This window comes from Gouania willdenowi, chromosome 4 (genome assembly GCF_900634775.1).
Source record: "Gouania willdenowi chromosome 4, fGouWil2.1, whole genome shotgun sequence".
In the NCBI taxonomy this organism is placed as follows: Eukaryota; Metazoa; Chordata; class Actinopteri; order Blenniiformes; family Gobiesocidae; genus Gouania; species Gouania willdenowi.
The window spans coordinates 34,039,581-34,064,836 of NC_041047.1; the positions used below are offsets into that span (position 1 = coordinate 34,039,581).

The 25,256-nt window shown below is 43.0% G+C and overlaps 1 protein-coding gene across 2 annotated transcripts in view; it reads right to left on the reverse strand.

Annotated features, from left to right (window-relative positions):
- LOC114462598 (pre-B-cell leukemia transcription factor 1) overlaps positions 1–25,256 on the reverse strand; it is a 229,541-nt gene that overhangs the window by 101,614 nt on the left and 102,671 nt on the right. The gene's annotated exons all lie outside the window — the stretch shown is intronic.

Below are 25,256 nucleotides of genomic sequence, written 5' to 3' on the forward strand. Positions count from 1 at the left end.
ACCATTGGTTCGTTACCGCCCCCCGCTGGACCGGAAGTTAAAAACTATGACTTTATATGTGTATATATATATATATATATATATACACATATATATATATATATATATAGATACCAATGAGGACATTCTTACAGGAATAGAACATTTTTATTTTACAATTACAACCACTGATTCTCTAAGTAATATTTGCACTGTAAACATTAAAATGTGATGTAATTATCTATATCTTGTTAAATGGTTGTGAATTGAGATTTTTTCTGTATTGTTATGAAATAATAACCAGTTTAAGGAAAGTTAATTTTTAAAATGCTGCTACTTTTTCAGCTACAGTATTTCTTGTAAAAGCTGCTCCAAAATCAGGCGTTTTAGGTCTTCAATGATCACAGAAATGTGATGTGAAATCCTAGAGGGACTGACACTACTGTATAATCATAATTTAGTTTTTGATATTATTTCTAGATTATACAAGTGAAGGTAATGTATCACATTATGAATGATTGCATTTGTTTTTTCATCCATCAGGTCCAACATATCTGCTCTTCAGTTGACTCACATTTAGGATTTATCTGGATAGATATAAGTCCAGTTTTATCCATAAACACTGTACAACTACAGACTAGAGCTGGATTTACTAGTTTTAGCAACATTTCAAATGATGAGCTTGGAGTTATTACTGACCCTGGTTCAGGAGAGACATATGTTACTGGTCGTCTGAGAACAAGGGAGATTAGAGTTCAGCGATGGAGAGTGTGAGCACGTTTGAGAATAGTTGATCAGGTGGGAGGAGCCTTAAGAGGACAAAGGTCCATTCAACAGAGGATCTATGATGTCACTGTCCCAAATCAAGTCTGGTATGTTTAAAACGTTGATACAATCGTTTCTCCATAGATTACACGTTAAATGTGACATAACAACCCATGTATAGATTTTGTATATTGCTGTTTATATATATATATATATATTATTTTATTTTTTTAAACATGAAAATTTGACGTTAAGTTGAATAATAAAATATGATTGATTATAATTGCTTTAAACATTTAGCAATTCTTCTGTTAATACTGACCTATAGCTGTTATCACCACATGGCTTCACATGAATAAATAGGACAAGATTAATAATATAAATACATTTTACTCACATCTTTTGCTTTAATATATTTCTTCTTTTTTTCACAGGCATATTAACACTAACCACACACTGAATCCATGGGGATTTGTAATGTATCGATGTCTATCAACCTGAGATGCTGCACCAACGACCTTTCAGCTGTTGCTATTGTGTGAGTGATGGAGAATATTGATGTTCCAAGGTTTATGATTGAGAATCAAATAGAGGAAGTTTTATTGTTGGATGTAGTGTTCATAACCAAAGGGAAGTAAACCAGGTGCTTTTCCTCTTTATGGAAAATGTGGCCATTTTAGAAAGTACTGACCCAGTTCACATAAGGGCACTTCATCATGTGTACTTACCAACAATAATAATAATAATAATTAATATATCTGTGGGCCAATGGAACCACCACAGCTTAAGAACAATGGAAAGTCATTCATGGACAGCAGATGATGCTTCCAGAAGATCAGAGACGACTTAATCATGTGCATCTACCACAACAACCACCTTATGATCCTCACCACGATGACGCAGACTGAGGTCACATGACTCACTGGCAACATGTGACCTGCTTCAAATGAGTGATTAGTCCTGTTCTTTATCGTCTTGAGACTATCTCTCCAGCCAGATACATATTTCATATGTATTGGGAATGACCACCCCTGCTCATCAGGGTACATGGATAATTCTTTAAGACACTCCGGCTTGCCCGGCCACGCCCCACAGGTTACCTATAAAACACCTGTGCAGGCGTGGGTTCAGTGATTGTTTGATCTCCACTCAGTCAGAGTGCAGTGTGTCCAATCCGTTGTAGAAACTTCTGTGTGTAGGTTACAGCATATATCCGCTTACCTGTTGTGGTTTGGGCGTCTGTCTGCGGGCAGCCTCCCTGGATTGCTGTTTCCTTATCTGTTAGTGGTGATTTTTGTGGCTGTGATCCCCGATACCGGCGTATTGCTGTGGTGCAGCTGACGCGCTTGGTGGGGCCCCGTGTTGAGCGCAGACTCTCGAGTCGGCTAACAGTGGGTCGAAGCTCCAGCCCAGTTAAATCGGCATCTCCCAAGGTTCTTACCGGCGTATTGCTGTGGTGCAGTTGACGCGCCCGGTTGAACTGCAACCGGGCGTGTCGATGGTGGTGTCCAGAAAACGAGGTGGGCTTCATTGATAATTGGAGATCCTTCTGGGGAAAACCGAACCTGATAGGAAGAGATGGAATCCATCCTACTTTGGAGGGAGCATCTCTACTATCAGAAAACATGGCACAGTCACTGTTATGACATCTCATGAATGAGACCATGTTACAGAGGGGGAGTCCTCCACGCCCCTCTGCGCTTGCCTTAGGACAGTTTCCCTCCCATTGCTATTATGATAGCTGTGTTCATCGCCATGACAACTGTTGTGATGGTGATGAATATTATTTTTATGGAGACGGTGTCAGTCCCCCGACCCATATTTCACAATGATTTTAACATAAAATCAAATAAAAGAGCTATCAATTATAAAAATCTGAAAAAAATTAAAATCTCAAATCTAGAAACACCAAAACATAAAACCATTAGATGTGCTCTATTAAATATTAGATCACTGAGATCCAAATCTCTACTAGTAAATGACCTTATCTCAGAAAATACTTTGATTTATTCTGTTTAACTGAAACATGGCTGTATCAAGATGAATATGTTAGTTTAAATGAAGCCACTCCTCCAGTCATTTAAATACTCATATGCCACGAGACATAGGCCGTGGAGGTGGTGTAGCAGCTATTTATCATTCCTCTCTCCTAATCTATCCTAAACCAAAGGCCAATTACACTTCCTTTGAAAGCCTGGTTCTAAATTTATCTCATACTGAATCAAAAACCTGCCAGCCAGTCTTATTTGTGATAATTTACCGTCCTCCAGGCCCTTATTCTGAATTTCTATCAGAATTCTCTGAGTTTATATCAAACTTAGTCCTCAGTTCTGATAAAATACTGATAGTAGGAGATTTTAATATCCATGTGGACAAAGATAGTGATAGCCTGAGCTCAGCCTTTATGACCCTAATAGACTCAGTTGGCTTTTTTCAAACTATTAATGAAGCTACTCATCGTTTAAATCATACTCTTGATCTTGTTCTAACATATGGCCTTGATATTAATGAACTAAAAGTCTACCCTGAAAATCCTCTGCTATCAGATCACTTTTTAATATCTTTTAACATTATCCTAGAGGATCTCGCACTGTGCAATAAATAGTTAGGAGTAGAAATCTGTCCAACAGTGCTGTGGCTAAATTTAAAGAGGCCATTCCTGCTGCCTTACACTCAGTGCACCATCCAATAAATAACTATGATATTAATTATAACCCCTCTCAACTGGATCTGCTTGTCGATAGCTCTGCTAGTCTACTAAAATCCACCTTGGACTCAATTGCCCCATTGAGGGAAAAAAACTATTAAACGTCAGAGGAAAGCTCCGTGTTTAGCTCTGAAACTCACACACTCAAACAAACAACCCGTAAATTAGAGAGAATGTGGCGCTCCAATAAAACAGAGGAGTCACGAATACTTTGGCAAGAAGCCATAGTAAATACATGACAGCCTTACGACATAGTCCATCTACATACTATTCCTCACTAATTGAAGAAAATAAAAATAATCCGAGGTACCTTTTCAGCACTGTAGCCAGGCTAACACAAAGTCAGAGCTCTATTGAGCCATGTTTCCTCTAGCCCTCAGCTGTGAGGACTTTATGACATTTTTTAACCATAAAATTCATAAGATTAGAGATAAAAATTAGCCACTCCCTGCCTTCACCTGGGCCTGCTGTACCATTAAATGTAAATAGGCCTAACCTAAACTGTTTCACACATATAGGACTTCAGGAACTTAACTCTATTATTTCATCCTCCAAACCATCGACCTGCTTTCAGATCCGATCCCAACTAAGCTGTTTAAAGAAGTTGTTCCCCTGGTCTGCCCATCTTTGTTGGAGACAATAAATATATCCCTATCAATAGGCTACGTGCCACAGTCCTTTAAAGTAGCTGTAATCAAACCCCTTCTCAAAAAACCTACTCTTGATTCCAGCACTTTAGCAAACTACAGGCCTATATCTAATCTTCCTTTTATTTCAAAGATTCTTGAGAAAGTTGTGGCAGCTCAGCTCTGTGAATTTCTTCAAAACAACAGCCTGTTTGAGGACTTCCAGTCAGGCTTTAGAGCTCAACACAGCACAGAGACTGCTTTAGTTAAAGTAACTAATGATCTACTCTGGGCTTCAGATGAAGGACGACTCTCAGTGCTGGTTTTATTATTTTTTTTTTTTTTTTTTTTTTTTTTTTTTTTTTCTTGTCTGCACATTCTGTCGAAGGTTAACACTACAAGAAGTGCAATCTTTTAACAGCAATGCATATTTTGTTATTGCAATTAAATAAATTTATTTATTTCATTGCATAATTGTGACCATCACCAGCCCTCCCTAGGGAAGGTAAGAAATACTTTATTAAAGGGAGGATGTAAAAAAAGAGAGGGCAGTGTTACACCAAGGTGAGGGGTTAAAGAGGGGTGGGGAAGTTAACAGGGAAGAGGAATACAAGATAGGAATGGAATGGGTGGGGAGTAGTCGATAGATTTCAAGTGATGCGATGTGAAATTGTGGTTGTGTATATTGTGCTTATTGTTGCGTTATCAAGCCAGTTTGGTGACCAGTGTGCGGCTTAGGAATAATGGTGGTGGCTGTGAGCAGCGGAAGAAGTGAGTGGAAATTCCCTTAAAACAGGTATTTGGGAAACAACGTGTCTGTGGTGAGCCCAGTATGAGTGTTATCCCACAGCCCAAGGCCAGTGCATCCATGACAAATGTATTTCCAAGAACCGCCACTGCAAAACCCACGAGCCGCCCCCGGGCCCGGAAGCAGCCAGGCCAGCAGCAAGAGCGGGCAACCGGGGGCCCCCGGCGACCACCACACGGCCAAGCAGCCCCCGAACGCCCCCAAGATCCCAAACCGAGAGGCAACCATCGCCTCCCCCAAACACACCCGAGAAAGCCCCAAGGAGCCAAGGACCCAGCGCACCATGCCACCAATCCAACCCCAACCCCCCAGACCCCCCACCCCATCCCCCCCCACCCCCCCACACCCCCGCGCCCAACCCCCCGAGGGGAGGGCCCAGAGAGCTCCCCGCCCGAGACCCCAGCGGAGGAGCCGAAAGCCCATGCCCAGCAGACGACCAGAGCCACGCCGAACGGGCAGCCGGCGGGCACCCGCCGCCGGGCCCAGAGCCAGCAGGGACCCGACCCCAGGCCAGAGGGACCCGGAATGAACGCAGCACCAGGAGCAGCCCGCCCCAGGGAGGACGACCACACCCCAAGCCGCATAAGGCACCAGGGGGCCGCCGGGAGTCTCCCCGTCGGCCCCCAGGCAACCCCAACCTAGCCCCCCATGGCGCCCCAAATCACCTATTGTTGACGTCGCCCGCGCCACGGGCTTTAGTTTTTTTATTTATTTTTTTTTTTTTTTTTAAAAGCCAGGGCCCCCTCCAAGGGCCAAGCCAGACCGCTTGTGCATCCCCAGCACCCTGCCTCATGGGGCACTGCCCAAGCAGGGGCCGTACCATTAGGTATGCAAGGGCGCGGCACGCGGGCACCCGCCCCGAAAAGACCCCCGCCAGGACCGGTCCGGCCAGCCAGCCAATCACCCCGGGCCCCAGGAGCACCCCCGGGACCAGGGCCCCCCAAGGGGCAAGTCCCCGGGCCAAGCCCCCGGGAGCACCCCCCACCCCCGCCCAGGACCCGGCCAACAGCCCAGCAGGACCGCACAGCCCCCGGACAGCCCAAGGCCAGCAGCCCAGGGCCGCCGCCCCCCGGGTAGCGCCAGCCACGGAGCAGCGCACCCACCGGCCCGCGAGCAACCGGCGATCCCCCCCGCGGGGAAGGAGGCACCCCAAAGGCCACACATCAAGTGCGGAACCGCACAGCCCCGAGCCAAAGATGCCCCGGACCCCACCCCACCAGTCCGCAGATGGCAGGACAGACCCACCAGGCGGCCGACAGCAACCTCCACCACCGGAACAGCTAGCGCCGCCCCCCAGTAAAACAGCATCGCTCCGAGGCACCTAGCAACCCCGCCCCAACCCCCGGTGAGGGACACCAGCACAACCCCCAGCACACCCACCCCCCAAACCGGCGAGCAGGCCGCCCCAGGCCCGCACACCGCGGGGCCCGCCCCCAAGGCCACCAGCCGACGAAACAAGCACCAAGCCTCACCCAAGGGGAGGAAGCGCCCCCCGCGCTCCACCAGGCCGACACCGCCCGAAAGACCCCGCAAGGAGAGACCCCAGCAAAGCCCCCCCGAGACCCACCGCCACGCCCGACCCACCCCATCCTGATGTATTTTCACTCTATGTAGTGGCCCAGCCACCAACAGAGGGGCCAGGCCCCCACCGGAGAGGCCCAAATATGTGAGCCAACCCACCACCCTGTTATGGTGCCTCTCCATTCCCCAATGGAGAGGCACTTCCCTATCCCCTGTGTGAGTGTGTGTGTTCAGTGAATGTATGGGTGTAATTAAAAGAAGGGGGATGGAGGGGAGCGGTGCTCCCCATCCTACCTCTGTGGATATACGTGTATGTGGTGTAATAGCCGGAGGGTGTAAGTGAGGGTACCCCTTCCGGGGGGTGGCATGTTGAGGTGTGATTAAAATTGGAGGGATTAGTAGGGTAACTAGAGGTGGGAGTGCCGCCCCCAGTGCTGGTTTTATTAGATCTTAGTGCAGCTTTTGACACTATAGATCACTATATTCTACTAGAGAGATTAGAGAAATTACTTGGAATCACAGGGACTGCCCTAAACTGGTTTAAGTCCTACCTATCTGATAGGTACCAGTTTGTACACGTGAATAATAGGTCTTCTGTGTACACTAAAGTAAGCTACGGGGTTCCTCAGGGCTCTGTGCTAGGTCCAATCCTCTTCTTTATCTATATGATCCCCCTTGGTAATGTTATGATAAAATACTCTGTTAACTTCCACTGCTATGCTGATGATACCCAACTGTATGTATCAATGAAGTCAGGTGAGACAAATCAGCTATCTAAACTTGAGGCCTGTCTAAAGGACATTAGGGCCTGGATGGACCAAAATTTTCTTCTTCTCAACTCAGACAAGACTGAGGTCATTGTACTGGGCCCACGACACCTTAGAGAAACCTATGCTAGCCTAACTGCCCTAGATGGCATTACTCTGGCACAAAGCACAACTGTTAGAAACCTTGGGGTTCTATTTGATCAGGACTTATCCTTCAACTCTCACATAAAACAAACTTCAAGAACTGCCTTCTTTCATCTCCGTAACATTGCTAAAATCAGATCTATCCTGTCTCAGGGCGACGCCGAAAAACTAGTCCATGCTTTTGTTACCTCTAGACTGGATTATTGTAATTCTCTTTAGCAGGCTGCCCGAGCAAGTCGCTTAAGACACTTCAGCTGGTTCAAAATGCTGCAGCACGTGTACTGACTAAAACTAGGAGAAGAGATCACATTACTCCTGTATTAGCCTCTCTGCATTGGCTTCCCATAAAATATAGAATAGAATTCAAGATTCTTCTTCTCACTTATAAAGCCCTAAATGGACAGGCACCAGTCTATCTCAAGGAGCTTGTAGTGCCATACAATCCCCCCAGAACACTACGCTCTCAAAATGCTGGACTACTCGTTGTTCCATTCATCTCTAAAAGTAGTATAGGAGGAAGAGCTTTCAGTTATCAGGCCCCACTTCTCTGGAACCATCTACCAACCACGGTTCGGGGGGCAGACACCCTCTCTACATTTAAGGTTAGGCTCAAAACATTCCTCTTTGGTAAAGCTTTTAGTTAGGAACCAGCTCATAGCTCATAATTAAGATGCAATAGGCATAGACTGCCGGGGGGGGGGGGGGGGTCTGGCATGCTCGGTTGGAGAGAGGTTGGAGAGGGCGTTAAGAGAGAGGTCATTTAGGTTAGAGAGGGACCGGAGAGGGTCCCATTCCTCTTTCTAACACTCCCTCTATGTCTGCTTCTTCCCTTGTGTGTTTGCTCCTGTACTCCTTCTGGCTTTTGTCTTGCAGGTCCGTGGGATCCTCAGTGTGGAGTTACAGAGTCTCAACAACTCTGTCTCCACCCTTTCCTCTGCACACACCCAACACAGCATAACGTGGATGGCTGTTCATCATAGGAATGGGATCCACACAAGGTTCCTGCTGCTTAACAGAAGGTTTTCCTTGCCGCCATGATGAATTCATGTTGGGTGTGGGATACATATGTATGTGTATATACGTATATATGCATATGTGTGTATCCATAAAATGAAGAGTCCGTCCTTAAGACTGCTCTACTGTAAAGTGTCTTGAGATACCATTGGTTATGATTTGGCGCTATACAAATAAAGATTGATTGATTGATTGATTGATTGAACTGCCGCTGAGCTCCGCTGCTCCGGCCGTATCGGCGCTGCCGGCGACTCTGAAGCGTATTGCTGCGGTGCAGCTGACGCGCTCAGAAGTCGATTGCAAACCACTCTCCTCTCTCTCACAATCCAAATCCCAATCTGTCGCTCTGTGTTTGGGCAACGTGCTGCTACTAGCATAAGCTAACCGGGTCCACTGCCGTTTGTAAACAAGAAAGTGTGTCGCTGCGCGTCACGCTTGGGCCCCCCCCTGAAAGAAAGCAGCACTGTAATGGCGGCTATGGCCGGCCACCAGGGACATCTTTGTGTGGGTTGTGGCATTTCTAGCCTTTGGAGGATGGCCATGAGGATGGTAATCATGGATATGGACCCAGATCTATAAACACTGGAAACAAAACTCAGACTGTGATTATTTTACGGAGACTGAATTAAATGTGGAAACCAAGAGTAAAAAAGGTCTGTCATTTATTCATTTTAATTGCTAGGTGGGGGGTGATTAAGGATTACATTAAATTTAAATTCAAAGTGTTTATTGTCATATGTGCAGTTAGAAACACGTTTTCCTGTACATGAAATTACTACCTTGCTTATGAACTAAGATATAATAATGTGTTTATACAAGTTAAATCTAACAGTTGGAAAAAACAACACTGCCATTAGAACTAACAACAGCAGTTAGAAACACGCTTATGAACTAAGATATAATACATTAAAATACTACCTTGCTTGTGAACTAGGATATAATAATGTGTTATACAAGTTGGATCTGACAGTGGAGAATACAACACTGCCAATAGAACTAACAACAGCTGAATTAACCTTGATGTAGAGACAAAACAAGCTGCAAACTTGTGTGTCCAAAAGAGACATTCCCGAGTGGCGACATTATGGATGAAATGGGAAAAAAACCTTCCAAACACCTTCGAAAGAGGAACTATTCTTGAACTGGAGGAATGCTAACAACGTCTGGCAGGGAACAAGGCCAACACGAACAATGATAGAGGGAGGACAACACAGATGAGAATACACAAAAAAGGACTGTTCAACTCAAGAATGTTTGACCAGAGAGACATGTAAACCCATGTAAATTTGCAATGGTAAAACAGGGGACGGGACCCGGATAAGCAAACTGCTTCTCTCGTCTCCTTTTTCGGCATGTACAAAAAAGTAAAAAAAAAAAATGAAAAAAAAAAAAAGTGAATGTAACCATGTCGGAAATAAACTGAATAAATAAAAAAATAAATAAATAAATATGTGTGTTTGTGTTTAGGTCACCAACATGCAATATTATCAAAGGAGAGTCCACAGTCCTGTATGGACTGCTTTATCATGCCTGCACGCACAAGAGAGGCTCGTTGTCGGTTTTTTGCACTGAAACGGGCAGGCTCCCCTCTTCATGCAGTTACCAGTGGGAAGATTAGAAGGAGGGCGGAGCCTGTGCAGGGTAGGGGGGAGTGTTCAGAGTCATGGCAGGATATCCTTCCTTCCCCTGTTACTGAGCCTCTGTCAGTCCATCCTCAGACCAGCCCGCTCTCTCCCCCGACTCCGGAGTTGATGGAGGAGGAGGACGAAGGGGAGGACGTGGATGTGGAGACTGTCTTCTCTTCTGAGGAATGTGACCTGTTGATGGGCAGGACATGGCAGGCACCACCTCTAAAGGTGGGGGAGCCCACCGCTTTGAGGAGGTTATTGGCAGGGCAGCCAGAGCTCTGGGCGTTGCCCTCCCTGAAAACCTTGGGGTGCCCTCCTCCCGGTTCGAGGAGGTTGGAGAGGCCCCCGCTACACCAATGCAAGTGCCTCTTCTGTCTGATTTTAAGGCAAGGCAAAATTTATTTATATAGCGCATTTCATACTCAAGGCAACTCAATGTGCTTTACATGATAAAACATTCAATTGTTTAAAATCAATAAGAACATTTAAAATCATCAGTAAAATCAATTAAAATCATCAGTAAAATCATCATTACATCAACAACATGACAAAAATCTCTCTCAATCATATACAGTAGAGAAAAAAAGTTCCTTTAACTTTGATTTAAAAATGTTCACATGTGATGCTGACTTCAGCTCTGCTGCAGTTTGTTCCACTTCTTTGCAGCATAACAACTAAAAGCAGCATCACCATGGTTACTGTGAGCTCTGGGCTCCACTATCTGACCTGTGTCCATAGATCTGAGAGACCTGCTGGGTTCATACCTGACTAACATCTCACTGACGTATTCTGGACCAAACCCATTCACACATTTATAACCAGCAGCAGAACTTTACAGTCTCCTCTGAGGCTGACTGGGAGCCAGTGTAATGTGTTCTGACCTCTTTGTTCTGGTTCAGACCTGAGCTGCAGCGTTCTGAACCAGCTGTAGATGTTTGATGAAGACCATTACAATAGTCCAGTCTGCTGGAGATAAAAGCATGGACCAGTTTCTCCTGATCTTTCTGAGTCATTAAACCTTTCACTCTGGAGATGTTTCTTTAGGTGGTAGAAGATGTTTTTGTGATAGATTTGATCTGATGCTGAATGTCAGATCTGAGTCAATCAGAACACCAAGGTTTTTGACTTGGTCTTTATCTTTTAAAGATCCAGACTCAGATACTTGCTGACAGCAGTCCTCTTTTCATTGTTACCAAAGACAATCACCTCCGTCTTGTCATGGTTAGTTGAAGGAAGTTTCACTCATCCATCAGTTTACTTTTTCTAAACAGTCACACAACACCTCAATGGGACCATAGTCATCTGGGTTCAGTGATAGATATAGTTGTGTGTCATCTGCGTAGCTCTGATAATCAACCTTACAGTTGTGTAAATGTGTCCTAATGGAAGCATGTAAAGGCTAAACAGAAGAGGTCCAAGAACAGATCCCTGAGGAACCCCACAGGACATTGGTAATCTGTCAGATTCAAAGTTTACAATGTTTACAAAATAGCTTCGCTCCTTCAAGTATGATTTAAACCATTGCATTACTTTAACATTTAGTCCAACCCATGTTTACAATCTGTGCAACAAAATTGTATGATCTACAGTGTCAAATGCAGACTTAGATCCAATAGAATGAGAACAGATACTTTTCCTGAATCAGTGTTCAACCTTATGTCATTGATCACTTTGATCAGATCAGTTTCTGTGATGTGATGAGAACCAAAACCTGACTGAAATTTATCAAATATTTTGTTGAATGTTAAGAATTGACTCAGTTGGTTGAAGACCATCTTCTCAATGATCTTGGCCATGAATGGAAGGTTGCTGATTGGTCTATAGTTAGCCAGTATAGAGACATCCAGTGTTCTCTTTTTAACAGAGGTTAACAGCAGCTACTTTCAGGGATTTTGTTACGGTGCCTGATTGGAATGATCAGTTAATTATCTGATACTAATCAGTGATAAATGACTTTACAACAGTTTTAAAGAATTTGAGGGTTTTGTGTCAAGGCAACACGTTGATGGATTCAGCTGCTGAACAGTTTCCTCTATTGTTTTTGGGTTCACTGTAATAAACTCTAACATTGTAGTTGACTCCTCCCTCAGTGGTTGAAGTTGTTCAAGCTTTTTGTGATTTTGCTGGTTTGTTCTGATGTTTGATCTTATTGATTGTATTTTTTCATTGAAATATACAGAAAATTCATTGCATTTTCCAGCTGACAGTAATTCAGGGGCTATCTGATCTGGGGGGGTTGTGAGCTTTTCAATTACAGAAAACAACGTGCGAGAGTTGTTGAGTTAGTGTGCAACCAATTCGGTGCACCGGTTACCACAGGTGGTCTGCATCATGTCGGATATTGTCCAACATGCAGGACAGCGTGCAAATTGCCTGTGGGCCGCTCCCCCCTGTGGACCCGGCTCTCACGCCACTGGTCTCTCCCTCCAGCTCTGTCCTAGGTAGGGCTACCTGCCCTAGCAAGAATTGCAGGATTATGGACGGTCTGCTAGCAAAGATGCACAGGGCTATGGCTACACAGACCAGACTGGCTAATACTGGAGCCATTATGTCCCTTTACCTCCGTCAACTGTCTCTGCAGGTACAGGATGGTTCCATTGTGGATGAGCTCCAGGCCGCTTCTGCATGCCTTTCTTCTATTATGAAGGAGCAGGCAGTAGCTTCAGGCAGAGCCCTGGCTTCATTCTGGGTCGCCAGACGCCACCTATGGCTGTCTCAGTCTCAGCTCCCGCAAGGAGATTGGGACTGCTTTCTTAAGCTGCCAGTGGATCCTTCGGCTGTATTCGGAGCAGAGGCAGCTAAAATGTTGCTGCAAGCTCAAGAAAGTCGCCGCTGTGCGCAAGCAGTCTCTGGCGACTTACGTAGGAGGGCTAGAGGTTCAAGGCAACCAAGAGCCTCAATGCCTCGCCCGACACCGCATGTCCCACAATGGGGACCAGGGGACCTCAGGCCTCATCTGGAAGCCTCTCGACGCGTGGCACTCCCCGGGGAGAGGTGGACAACCCACTTCCCGGGGTCAGGGTCCTCAAGGCGCCCCCCTCCTTCCTGACGGTTCAGGAAGGCTAGCCAGCCGCTCTCTGTTAGCCCATCGCAGAGCGGCATGGCTAGCCCTGGGCGCGGACCCATGGGTGGTGAGAACTATGTCCCATGGCTACCGCCTGCAGTTTCTCCACAAACCGCCGGTAACAAAGGCAGCTACCTTCACCTCAGTCCACGACCCTCGGCACGCTTGTATACTGCGGGAAGAGCTGTCCACCCTCCTAGGGAAAAAGGCCATAAGGGAGGTGAGGCACGAGGACCACCAGGCTGGGTTCTTCTCCCACTACTTCCTGGTCCCAAAGCGGGATGGGGGCCTTCGCCCTGTTCTGGACCTCAGGGGGCTCAACAAATATCTCCGTCCCCTGAGGTGCAGGATGCTGACAATTCCCAGGGTCAGGCAAGCCATCTCTACGAGAGATTGGTTTGCGACTATCGACCTCAAGGATGCTTACTTCCAGATACCAATCTGGCAGGGCCACTGGCGGTTCCTGCGGTTCGGCTTCGAGAGCAGGATATTCGAATTTCAGGTGCTGCCTTTGGTATATCTCTGGCTCCCCGTACATTTACCCGGTGTATGGATGCAGTCCTTGCACCCATGAGACACCAAGGGCTCAGGATCCTGAACTATCTGGACGACTGGCTGATATGCGCGAGCTCAGAGGAACAATGCTGCCATCATGTGGCTCTCCTCTTGGAGCACATTCACAAGCTGGGCCTGCAGCTGAACGGCAAAAAGAGCAGGCTTCGACCTTCACAGGTGACAGTTTTCTGGGCATGGTCCTGGATTCCAGGAGGGGGACCATTGTGCTGAGTCCAGAAAGGCGGCAGACCTTCATGGCTTGCCTAAGCCACTTCCGGCTACACTCTCTAGTCAATTGGGGTCTTTGCCTTCGCCTCATGGGTCTGATGGCTGCCATGGTGCAAGTAGTCCCTCTCGCTCTCCTGCATATGCGGCCTGTTCAAAGGTGCCTGTCGAGAACAGGCCTTTGTCCACAGACGTACCACCGGACCCCAGTGAGGGTCTCTCAGGGACTCCACAAGGCCCTTCGCTGGTGGAGGGACTCGGCCAACATAGCAAGGGGGAGCACTCTGGGAGCTGTGATCTATCGCCAGCTCGTATTCACCGACGCGTCCCTAGTAGGCTGGGGCGCTGTCCACGAAGGCTGCGGGATCAAAGGGCGCTGGACTGGCCGCTGGGTAACCCAACACATAAATGTGCTGGAAATGAGGGCTGTCCTCCTCGCACTTTGGCAGTTCCTGCCAAGGTTGAGAGGCTACCACGTCATCGTCAGGACAGACAGCACTGTGACTGCAGCATACATCAACAGGCAGGGGGGCCTAGGTTCCCCTGCCCTTTGCAAACTGGCAACCCAACTGTGGCGGTGGGCTCACCCCCTCTTTTGCTCACTCAGGGCTGTACATGTACCAGGTCTGTTAAACACAGCGGCGGACATCATGTCGAGAGGGGTCCCCATCCGGGGGAGTGGCGACTTCATCCTCAGGTAGTCGAGGAGATTTGGCGTCGCTTTGGCAGGGCAGTGGTCGACCTGTTTGCTCGAGGGAGTCGACACATTGCCGACTCTTCTTCTCTCTCAGGAACGACGATCCACCTCTGGGATGGGATGCTCTGGCACACCAGTGGCCCAAGGATCTGCTCTACGCCTTCCCCCCCTTTGGTCTTCTCCCACCCCTTCTCCAAAGGATCCAGGTGGGGGGGTAAAGTTGCTCCTAGTGGCCCCCCTTTGGCCCCACATGCCATGGTTCTCAGTGATTCCACCTCTTTTGGATGGAACACCATGGGAGCTCCCGCTTCGGAGGGACCTGCTGTCTCAGGCCAGCGGGACCCTGTTCCACCCCTTCCCTGCGGGACTCAGGTTGGTGGTCTGGCCCCTGAGAGGGACAGGCTCCTTGCCTTAGGCTTATCTGAGCCGGTAGTCCGGACAATGCAGGAAGCACGGGCACCATCCACCAGGGCTGCTTATTCGTACCGATGGGGGCCTTCACTGCTTGGTGCGGAGCACACAAGGTGGATCCCTACCTAGCAACAGCCAAGGAAATCTTGCCATTTTTGCAGTCCCGGCTTGAGGAAGGAAGGTCTCCCGGTACCTTGCGAGGTATGGTGGCAGCGATCAAGGCTGTTCGCATCGGTGAGTGCATACTCACCGAGGATAGTTGCTCATTAATTTCGCGTTTCCTCAGAGGTGCCCAGAGACTTACAGCCCAGAGAAAAAGGCCCTTGGTTCCTCCATGGGACTTAAGTATGGTGCTTAATGCACTTCAGCATCCCCCCTTTGAACCTCTTGGGGTGGCAGAGTTGAAGTGGCTTTCCCTCAAAACTGCATTTTTGTTGGCGATAACATCCGCTAAGAGAGTAAGTGAGCTCCACGCACTGTCAGTTCACAGCGACTGTTGCAGGTTCTTGCCGGGGGGGTCGGGTGTAATTCTCCGTCCCAACCCAGCTTTTCTGCCTAAGGTTTTATCCGAGTTCCACCTGTCCCAGTCAATTGAGCTGCGCTCTCTTACCGCCTCTGAGGGAGGCCAGGAGGACCTGCGCCTGGCAATGCTATGCCCGGTTAGGGTTTTGGCGGAGTACGTCCAGCAAACACGGCCCTATAGGAAGACAGATCAACTTTTTGTCTCCTTTGACAAGAGCAAAATGGGCATGCCCCTGTCAAAATCTAGGCTATCCCACTGGGTTGTGGAGACGATTCAGCAGGCGTATGTACGCTCGGGGGTGCCTGTCCCGTCTGGGGTTCGGGCACACTCGACTCGTGGCATGGCTACCTCCTGGGCCTTATGGCGAGGGGCCTCCCTGGCTGCCATTTGTACAGCTGCCACATGGTCTTCTGAATCCACCTTTGTTAAATTCTACCGCCTAAATGTAGCCGCCAGTCCCTCCTTTGCGGAGCAGGTGCTGGGTGTCGCTCGTCGGTAGATGACTGGACAAGGAGCTGGCCTCTGCCTATGTGGGAGGTCTCCTTTGTGACCAACTTGTCGACCTAAGTCTCCCTGACGGTGTTAGCCTCGCGTCTTGCGAAGCCTTATCGGAGCCCCTTGGGTCTTTCTGGCGTCTTGCGGACCGACCTAAGCAGTTCCGCTGCCTTTCAGGCTTGGCCCTTGCGTCTTGCAGGGCCTCACCTGATTGACATGTATATTTGTAAATAGTTCGTCTATCGTATTGGTGTATTGACTTATGGGCTGCACCGTCTCCTCACGGGGTGTCTTAAAGAGTTACCCCATACATATGAAATATGTATCTGGCTGGAGAGATAGTCTCAAGACGATAGAGAACGTATGGTTACGAAGTAACTGTGGTTCTCTGAGTGAAGAGACTCTCCAGCTCTTTTGGCCGCTCGGAGACTCGTGTCGATCAAAACTATTACTGAATCCATGCCTGCACAGTGTTTTATAGGTAACCTGTGGGGCGTGGCCGGGCAAGCCGGAGTGTCTTAAAGAATTATCCATGTACCCTGACGAGCAGGGGGGTCATTCCCCATACATATGAATATGTATCTGGCTGGAGAATAGTCTCTTCACTCAGAGAACCACGGTTACATCGTAACCACACGTTCAGTAATGTTAGAGTTCATGGTAACACTTAGTACAGGTGCTAATTTGATGGGTAATGAATGCACATTTATTGCTTTATATGTATCTTCTGTTTATTCATGTAGTAAAATGATTTTACTCCTGTTTCTCAGCTAATGATGAAATCATGTTTATTGATGGGGTTGTTGTTTTCTAGAGCTATAAAGTTAAGAACATTCTTTCACTTTTACTTTATAGATATGGACCCCAGAAGATGGAGAAATCCATTTTTTATTTTTTTAACCAAAGGTTGCTCAGCTTTTCTGCTTAAATTTAAAAGATTATATTTATAAATGACTTTCCACCATTTATTTTACATCATGTAAACATTGAGAACATGACCTTTAAATTTTAACTTTTAATAATAATGATTAATAAATAATTGATTGGTCATTACTTAACTTTATGACTATTTTCCACTTATTAAACATTTTCCTGAATATTTCCAAGTATTTCTATTATATTATTTATGAAAGGGGTAAAAATGTGTTTATTTAAATACTTAATGTTCATACAAACATATGGTTACGTGTCTATTTGCTGTGGTTGTACCATTTGTTGTATAAGTTTTACTGAAAGAAGCTGAAAGTGAAATGTTACATCATATATTGATTACTACTCATAAAGTCAGGGGATGTATTACCATTATAACATTATATATCACATTTTGTGCCTTAATGTAAATGACTCCTGAGTAACTCAGAAGTTAAACAGAAAGCTTTCATATGCAAAAATAACATAACTGAGTGTTTTGTATTGTGGAAGTTAAATGTTTAATCTTTCACCAGTGAATTTGATGACTAACTGTAGGTCTCACTGTACAGAAGATTTTTATTTGCTAAGCACTTCTTTAATAAGAAATCATTGTAGTTAATACTGTACAGAATGTTAGGTGTGTTCTTCTTATTATTATATGTTATTATATAATGCTTATTACTGTGGAGGAAAATAAAACTTTTTGATATTCTCAAAAGATTTTTTTTTTTCAAGTTTGTCAACAGCAAATGTGACACATGATCATAAACGCATGTATTTACACTAACAAGACATAAACAACACACAGAATAGGAAACATGGAACAATGTATTGTTTAGAAACCTGTGCCACGACTCATAAAGAAACAACACATTGGTATTACATCATCATTTCAATAACTACGTTACATAACAAAATTTACCATTTAAACTGAATAAAAAATAAAATAAATGTAAAACGAGCATCAGACCATGATTCCAGGCATGTTGAAAGGTGTACAAAAAAAAATCAAAGCATTTTTTTGAGAGAAGTGTAAATGTTAAACACTTTAGAAAAAGTTTACATTTTCAGAACAATGTATAGAAATAAATAAAACCTGTAACCAAAACCTAAATAAACTTGAAAATTCCTAAAAGTGGCTATAAATCAATCAGTTTAAAGCCTTAAAACCTATAAATCAATCAGTTTAAAGCCTTAAAACCTATAAATCAATCAGTTTAAAGCCTTAAAACCTATAAATCAATCAGCTTAAAGCCTTAAAACCTATAAATCAATCAGTTTAAAGCCTTAAAACCTATAAATCAATCAGTTTAAAGCCTTAAAATCTATAAATCAATCAGTTTAAAGCCTTAAAACCTATAAATCAATCAGCTTAAAGCCTTAAAACCTATAAATCAATCAGCTTAAAGCCTTAAAACCTATAAATCAATCAGCTAAAGCCTTAAAACCTATAATCATCAGTTTAAAGCCTTAAAACCTATAAATCAATCAGTTTAAAGCCTTAAAACCTATAAATCATCAGCTTAAAGCCTTAAAACCTATAAATCAATCAGTTTAAAGCCTTAAAACCTATAAATCAATCAGCTTAAAGCCTTAAAACCTAAAATCAATCAGCTAAAGCCTTAAAACCTATAAATCAATCAGCTTAAAGCCTTAAAACCTATAAATCAATCAGTTTAAAGCCTTAAAACCTATAAATCAATCAGCTTAAAGCCTTAAAACCTATAAATCAATCAGCTTAAAGCCTTAAAACCTATAAATCAATCAGTTTAAAGCCTTAAAACCTATAAATCAATCAGTTTAAAGCCTTAAAACCTATAAATCAATCAGCTTAAAGCCTTAAAACCTATAAATCAATCAGCTTAAAGCCTTAAAACCTATAAATCAATCAGCTTAAAGCCTTAAAACCTATATCAATCAGCTTAAAGCCTTAAAACCTATAAATCAATCAGTTTAAAGCCTTAAAACCTTAAATCAATCAGCTTAAAGCCTTAAAACCTATAAATCAATCAGTTTAAAGCCTTAAAATCTATAAATCAATCAGCTTTGCTTAAAACCTATAAATCAATCAGCTTAAAGCCTTAAAACCTATAAATCAATCAGTGACATTCCTGTACCTCTCACGCTCATATCACGTATGAAAGCGGCGTAAACTGTATGTGAAGAATATTGTCACATGTATTGACGACAGTTCATCTGTAATAGTGAGACAAAGCCCAGGCTGTGATTCCGTCACATCCAGTAAAGAAAGAAGAAGATCCTCCACACAGACGACCCTTTCAACTGTAAAATAAAAAATTAATAAACTAAATGATCATGGTTGAGATCAATACATCATTGTAGGTGAAAATACAACAATACTGAAAGAAATGTACCTGATATTGACTAATAATAGTTAATGACCCTAAAATGAAATGGGAAGGTCTCACGCCCACATTCTATTGAGGTCTACTGTAGATCTTTATGTACAGTAGTTTAACTGACAGATGCAGGTCAATGTGTAGAAACGTCTCAGTGAAGAGTTGGAAATTGTCACTGTTTTCTGCTGAACACATGTATTTAGTATCAAGTAGTGTGTTTAACATTTTAGTCAAGGTGTTTTATTGTAAAATGTGACGTCATTCATTATGTGTGTGTGTGTGTGTGTGTGTTTAAACACTATGTCCAGCACATAGCTTACATTCAGCATCCTGAAGGTCATCTTAGCCAGAAGGTCGTCCACTCTTCTTAGAACGCATCACTTCCTCTTTCAGAGACAATGATCTGTTAAAGCTTCTCATCATTGACAAAAAGGCCTTTGATCTGTGAAGGAGGACATCTCAGATACCTAGAGATGTTAGTTCATCTCAGATACCTAGAGATGTTAGAACATCTCAGATACCTAGAGATGTTAGGACATCTCAGATACCTAGAGATGTTAGTTCATCTCAGATACCTAGAGATGTTAGGCCATCTCTGATACCTAGAGATGTTAGGACATCTCAGATACCTAGAGATGTTAGTTCATCTCAGATACCTAGAGATGTTAGGCCATCTCTGATACCTAGAGATGTTAGTTCATCTCAGATACCTAGAGATGTTAGGCCATCTCTGATACCTAGAGATGTTAGGACATCTCAGATACCTAGAGATGTTAGGACATCTCAGATACCTAGAGATGTTAGGCCATCTCTGAACCTGATGAGAAGAAAAAGTATTTAGGATTATATTTGTATTTACTGAACTTAAAACTTGATCATTTGTCTGGTTTATTTAGTAAAATCTAACAGTTCCAAAAAAAAAGCTTCCTTTGCTGAGCTGCTCTATTAAGAAATCTATATTTTCACAAGTTGTAATTTCCTCAGTTATATTTGCAGAACATATTAATACATAAACATACCTTTCAAACAGTGCTCAGTGATCCAAGTCTCTCTTTGTTTCCCATTGTTACTCTGACTAGTCCAGTGCCCATTGGAAGTATGCATTCATGTGGGAGCATAAGGGGTATATTTGTATCCTGGTTTAATGTCATCATTGTGTTTTTTAATCTTTCAGTTGTCTTTTTGTGTATTTTTTCTGTATAATTGTTTTTTGTATATTTTTATTATAAATACTGTATGTGTGTGTGTGTGTCTCCATCCATCTCCTCCGTGTGTTATCTCTCTCGCGTGCGTCTTACACATAATTCGTCGCAGGTTGTTAAGAGAGACACAGAAGTACCACGAAAAATAAACGTTTTGCAACAACAACTCTCTAAATGGCTCTGTGTGAGTTCAGTAGTTTCATCCCGGTGTAGTGCACGAACGTGCATCAGCCGTGTGTGTGTTTACATTGTAGCTGTTAGCATCTTTCTTAGCACATAGAATAATATAAGAAAAACTCACCCTTGCACAGAACAAACAATCATAGTGGAGCCGTGTTGTGGACCCATTATTATTATTATTATTATTATTATTATTACTTCAGCCACTGCTTGTTATAATAATAATAATAGTAATAATAATAATATAATAATAATAATAATAATAATAATAATAATAGTAGTAATAATATAATAATAATAATAATAATAATAATAATAGCAATAACAAAGCAATATAATAAGAATCTAGTAACAATAATATGATAAAAAACAATAATAAAAATATTAAATAATGATATGGTAATATGTTGATAATAATACAATGATAATAAAAATTATGATAATATAGCAATGCTAATAATACAATGAGAATACCAGTAACTATAATATAAAATAATAATTAAAAAGGAGTTTAAAAATATAATGGTAATTATAATAATGCCACTAACATTAATACAGTAGTAGTACAACTATATAATAATAATAATAATAATAATAATAATAATGGCAATAACAAAATAACAAAGAGAATCCAGTAACTGTAATACAATAATTAAAAACAATAAACATAAATAATAAGGTAATAGCAATATTAATAATATACAATGAGAATTTAGTAACTATAAGATAAAATAATAAAAAAGAATAATTTAAGAGTAAAATAACATACAGTAATAATACAATTAGATAGAGATATAATATTAATAGTGAAGTAGTAATAGTAGTAATAGCAATGGTTATAAAAATAATAAATAGAATATAAGAATAGCAATAACAATAATAAGTAGTAGTACAATTAGATAGGGATATAATATTAATAGTAGAAGTAGTAATAGTTATAATAAAATAGCAATAAAATATAATGAGATCCAGTAACTATAATACAATAAATATTAAATAAGGTAATAGCAATGATAATATTACATGATAATACCAGTAACTATAATATAAAACAATAATAAGAAAGACTAATATGTAGTCACATCATTCATCTCTCCTTCTTTGGATGCAGCGTCTAGGTTTATTACCTCGCCACCATGTGATTAGCTTTAGCTTAGCTTAGCTTAGCTTTCTTAACTACCGACATTAGAACTATGTGCATGTTAACATGGACTTTACGGTTTTTCTGCTCTAAATGACTTCTCCAGCGTGTGATGCTCTGCTACAGAGTAAAAGCCTCACGTGCTTTTGTTTTATTCACGTGGTGAAAATATGAGCGTTTATAACGCTGTGTTCAAGGATAACATGCATGTTTATTTACCAGAATAGTACGTTCACAAACAATAATCATAGTGGAGCCATGTTGTGGATCCTTCCACTCACAAAAACGTTACATTCCTTTGTTTGTCAGCACAGCCTCCGCCCACAGTCATGGAGATGAAGGAGGAAGTGAGTTTGTGACCCGAGATTTAAAGGAATCACAGGAATAATATTAAATAACCATGAATATTACTTAACTTAATGACTTTTAGCGGTACAAAAACATTTTTTAATATTGACCTTTTTTTTTTTTTTTTTAGCCCAAACTGCGACACGGTGACGTCATGAACACGGAACTGGAGTAGTGCATTCTTACCAAGGGAGCCGTAATTATAAAATTAAAGTTTTGACCGTTTTGCTTCACCAAATTACTCCAAAATAACAGATGCACACACTCAGGGTATTTGGAACAGTTGATCACTGTTCACCTGTTTCGCCTTCAAAAAGTGGTCTCAACTGTGATCAAGATGGATGCCAGAAGTCGTTTCTCAACAGATGGTGCGCTAGCGCCCCCTCACACCCTGAGGTCAAAGATGAATAGGTTTCATTTCGGGGCCGTCCAGAAGTGAAATAAAATTAAAATAAACATTTTGAAATGACAAAATTACTCCAAATAACAGATACACACACTCGGGGTATTTGGAACCCGTCGACTGAGTTTCAGGTCGAACTGGCACCGCGTCGGGGAAATATTTGCTCCACACACACATCCACACAACACACACAGACCTCCCTTGAATTATAGTATAGACTAGTACAGTACCCGTCGGAAGTATGCATTCATATAGTGGGCGCTTAAGCGTTAATTATGGCCAATGAGAATGTGTTTGAAGGTTGTATGTACATAGAGGTGTACATACTCTGTAGTGTTATGAAGGTGTATATTTGTGGGTGCAAAATAAAATATCGTGTGATTTCCCTGTTTAAATTCTATGGGAATGAACATGATATTAGATAAAGGTTGCACCAATGTTTGCTGGACTTACTGTAGGTAAATGAATCATAAATGTACCAGAGCATCCCCTGACTTTAGACCATACCTCGGCAAGAAAAACACATAATTAATTACACGTAAACATGTCATGTACATCCAACATACGACCATAGAAAAGAGACAATTGGTGAGAGAAAATTGGCGGGTTTTACAGTAAAGGTGCCCCTCTCCATTATCCAGGCTTGGGACTGGAACACATGAACACACTGAGTGAGTCCTTTAGTGGCTGGATTCCCACCACCACACCATGTTAGGGTTAGTGTTAGTTCTTAGCAGTAATAGTACGTAGTATCAGTGTGCGTGCCGCTCAGACTCCTCCCCCTCATGTCTCATTTGGTCTAATTTGTATTGATTTCAAAATCAAAAACGTTTTTAAGCGTAATTACTAAAGAAGTTAAAAATAATGGAAGCACACTCTCAGATTCTGTGTAGTATGAAGGTTAAGAGAACTGTAAGCCGGGTCAGAAGTGGGTCTGTTTGGACCTCTCACTGCTTCCAGCCTCCCCCAACTACTGGGTGAGCATGAGAGAGTGGTTAACGCTGTTGCAAACGTGTTCTTCTCTTGGTCATGTACTCATTTACTGTGTCGACTTCTGAGTTAGTTGGGCATAATATGAACGTTCACATAGCCAGTTGGACAGGAAATGTTGCCAGCATGTCTTCATACACCCAATTTAACCCAAATGTCTTTTAGTTTGTCACCAGAAATTGTCAGTTGTTGTTGAGTTTAATTGCGAATTCACCTTCTTCTGGAACTATGGAATTTTTGCCTCGCCAAGGTCTAAGGAATTTGGCAAAGTTTTTCTTCAGCTTGTTGATGTTCTGTAGCTTGAGAGATTCTCATGTTTATTGTTAGACTGAGAGTTTCAACATTTTTCCATAGGTATGAGCTCTTACAACACCGTCCTATGATCTCGGTTCGGCTACCATGTGGCACAACGGCAGTATTTGCCTCCAGTCGCCACCAAAGACCATTGTGATGCCACCAAATGTACGGTCTGCTGCTTCTAATGAACGGCGATCCATCATCGTCACTTCATCCACAACCATGAGATGTGCCATCCTAATGAGTGTGGCAGTGTTGTCATGTTCACTGACAGCGCAAGTGGATTCATCAGTGAGAATGAGGGACATTTTGTTCTACTGTGAAAGGTGGTGCCTTCTGGCAGTAGGGTTGCTGCGATGCCACTCGCGGCTGTTGCAAGAGCCACTTGTCTCTAGTCTCTGGTCTTTGGAGACAGCAGACGTGTTTTCGTTTGCTCCGATAACACGACCTTGGCTACAGCTGGCTACAGCTGAACAGCCTGAAAAACTGGGCCCAAGACTGAAGGAAAATGGTGAAAAAACCGCAGGGAGGCCCTTCAGAACCCAATTCGGGTTTGGAAGAGGTCAAGGAGATGATACGCGAGGGTCTACAAACCTATCTGCCGAGAAAAGTCGTTGGAAAAGACGCTGGAAAACTCACTGGAAAGACTACAAAGCGAAACAAAGGTACTGAAAGAAAGAATGAAAGAAATGCTGAAGAGTAAAATTGTTGAACGCGAGGGTTTGAAAGCTGGAACAAAAGGAAAGAGAGAAAGATGTCATCATCACAGGCCTAAAGATAAACCCAGGAGTGACGAAGAAACAAAATCGATTGAACAACAGGTCATTGACTTCCTGAAGTCGAAGGACATTGTCCTGAACCCTACAACATCAACTCCTGCCATCTCCTGCCAAAGAGAAATGATACCGAGCTGTAAAAATAACCATCACGAATAAAAATTCAAAGGAGAAATACTCAAGCAAGGAAATAAACTCAAGGGAACGAAGGTGGTACATCAATGAAAACCTGACGAAACAAAATGCAAGCATTGCATGGAAAGCACGCCAAATAAAAAAAAGAAGGAAAGATTTGGTCAAAAAACTGCAGGATTTACATCCTGGAAGAAGAGGACGGAAAACCAGTTCTCATCAAAACGATGACAACTTGGGAAAATACACGAAGGATCCACCTAAACAACAACACTACTGATGGTAATCGGATATGGACCCAGATCTATATAAACACTGGAAAAAAAACTCAGACTGTGATTATTTTACGGAGACCGATTTAAATGTGAAACCAAGAGTAAAAAGGTCTGTCATTTTTTCATTTCAATTGCTAGGTGGTGGGGTGATTAAGGATTACATTAAATTAAATTCAAAGTGTTATTGTCATATGTGCGTTAGAGAAAACGTTTTTTTTTTTTATACAATGAAATTACTGCCTTGCTTATGAGCTGGGATATAATAATTGTGTTTATACAAGTTAAATCTAACAGTGAGGAATACAACACTG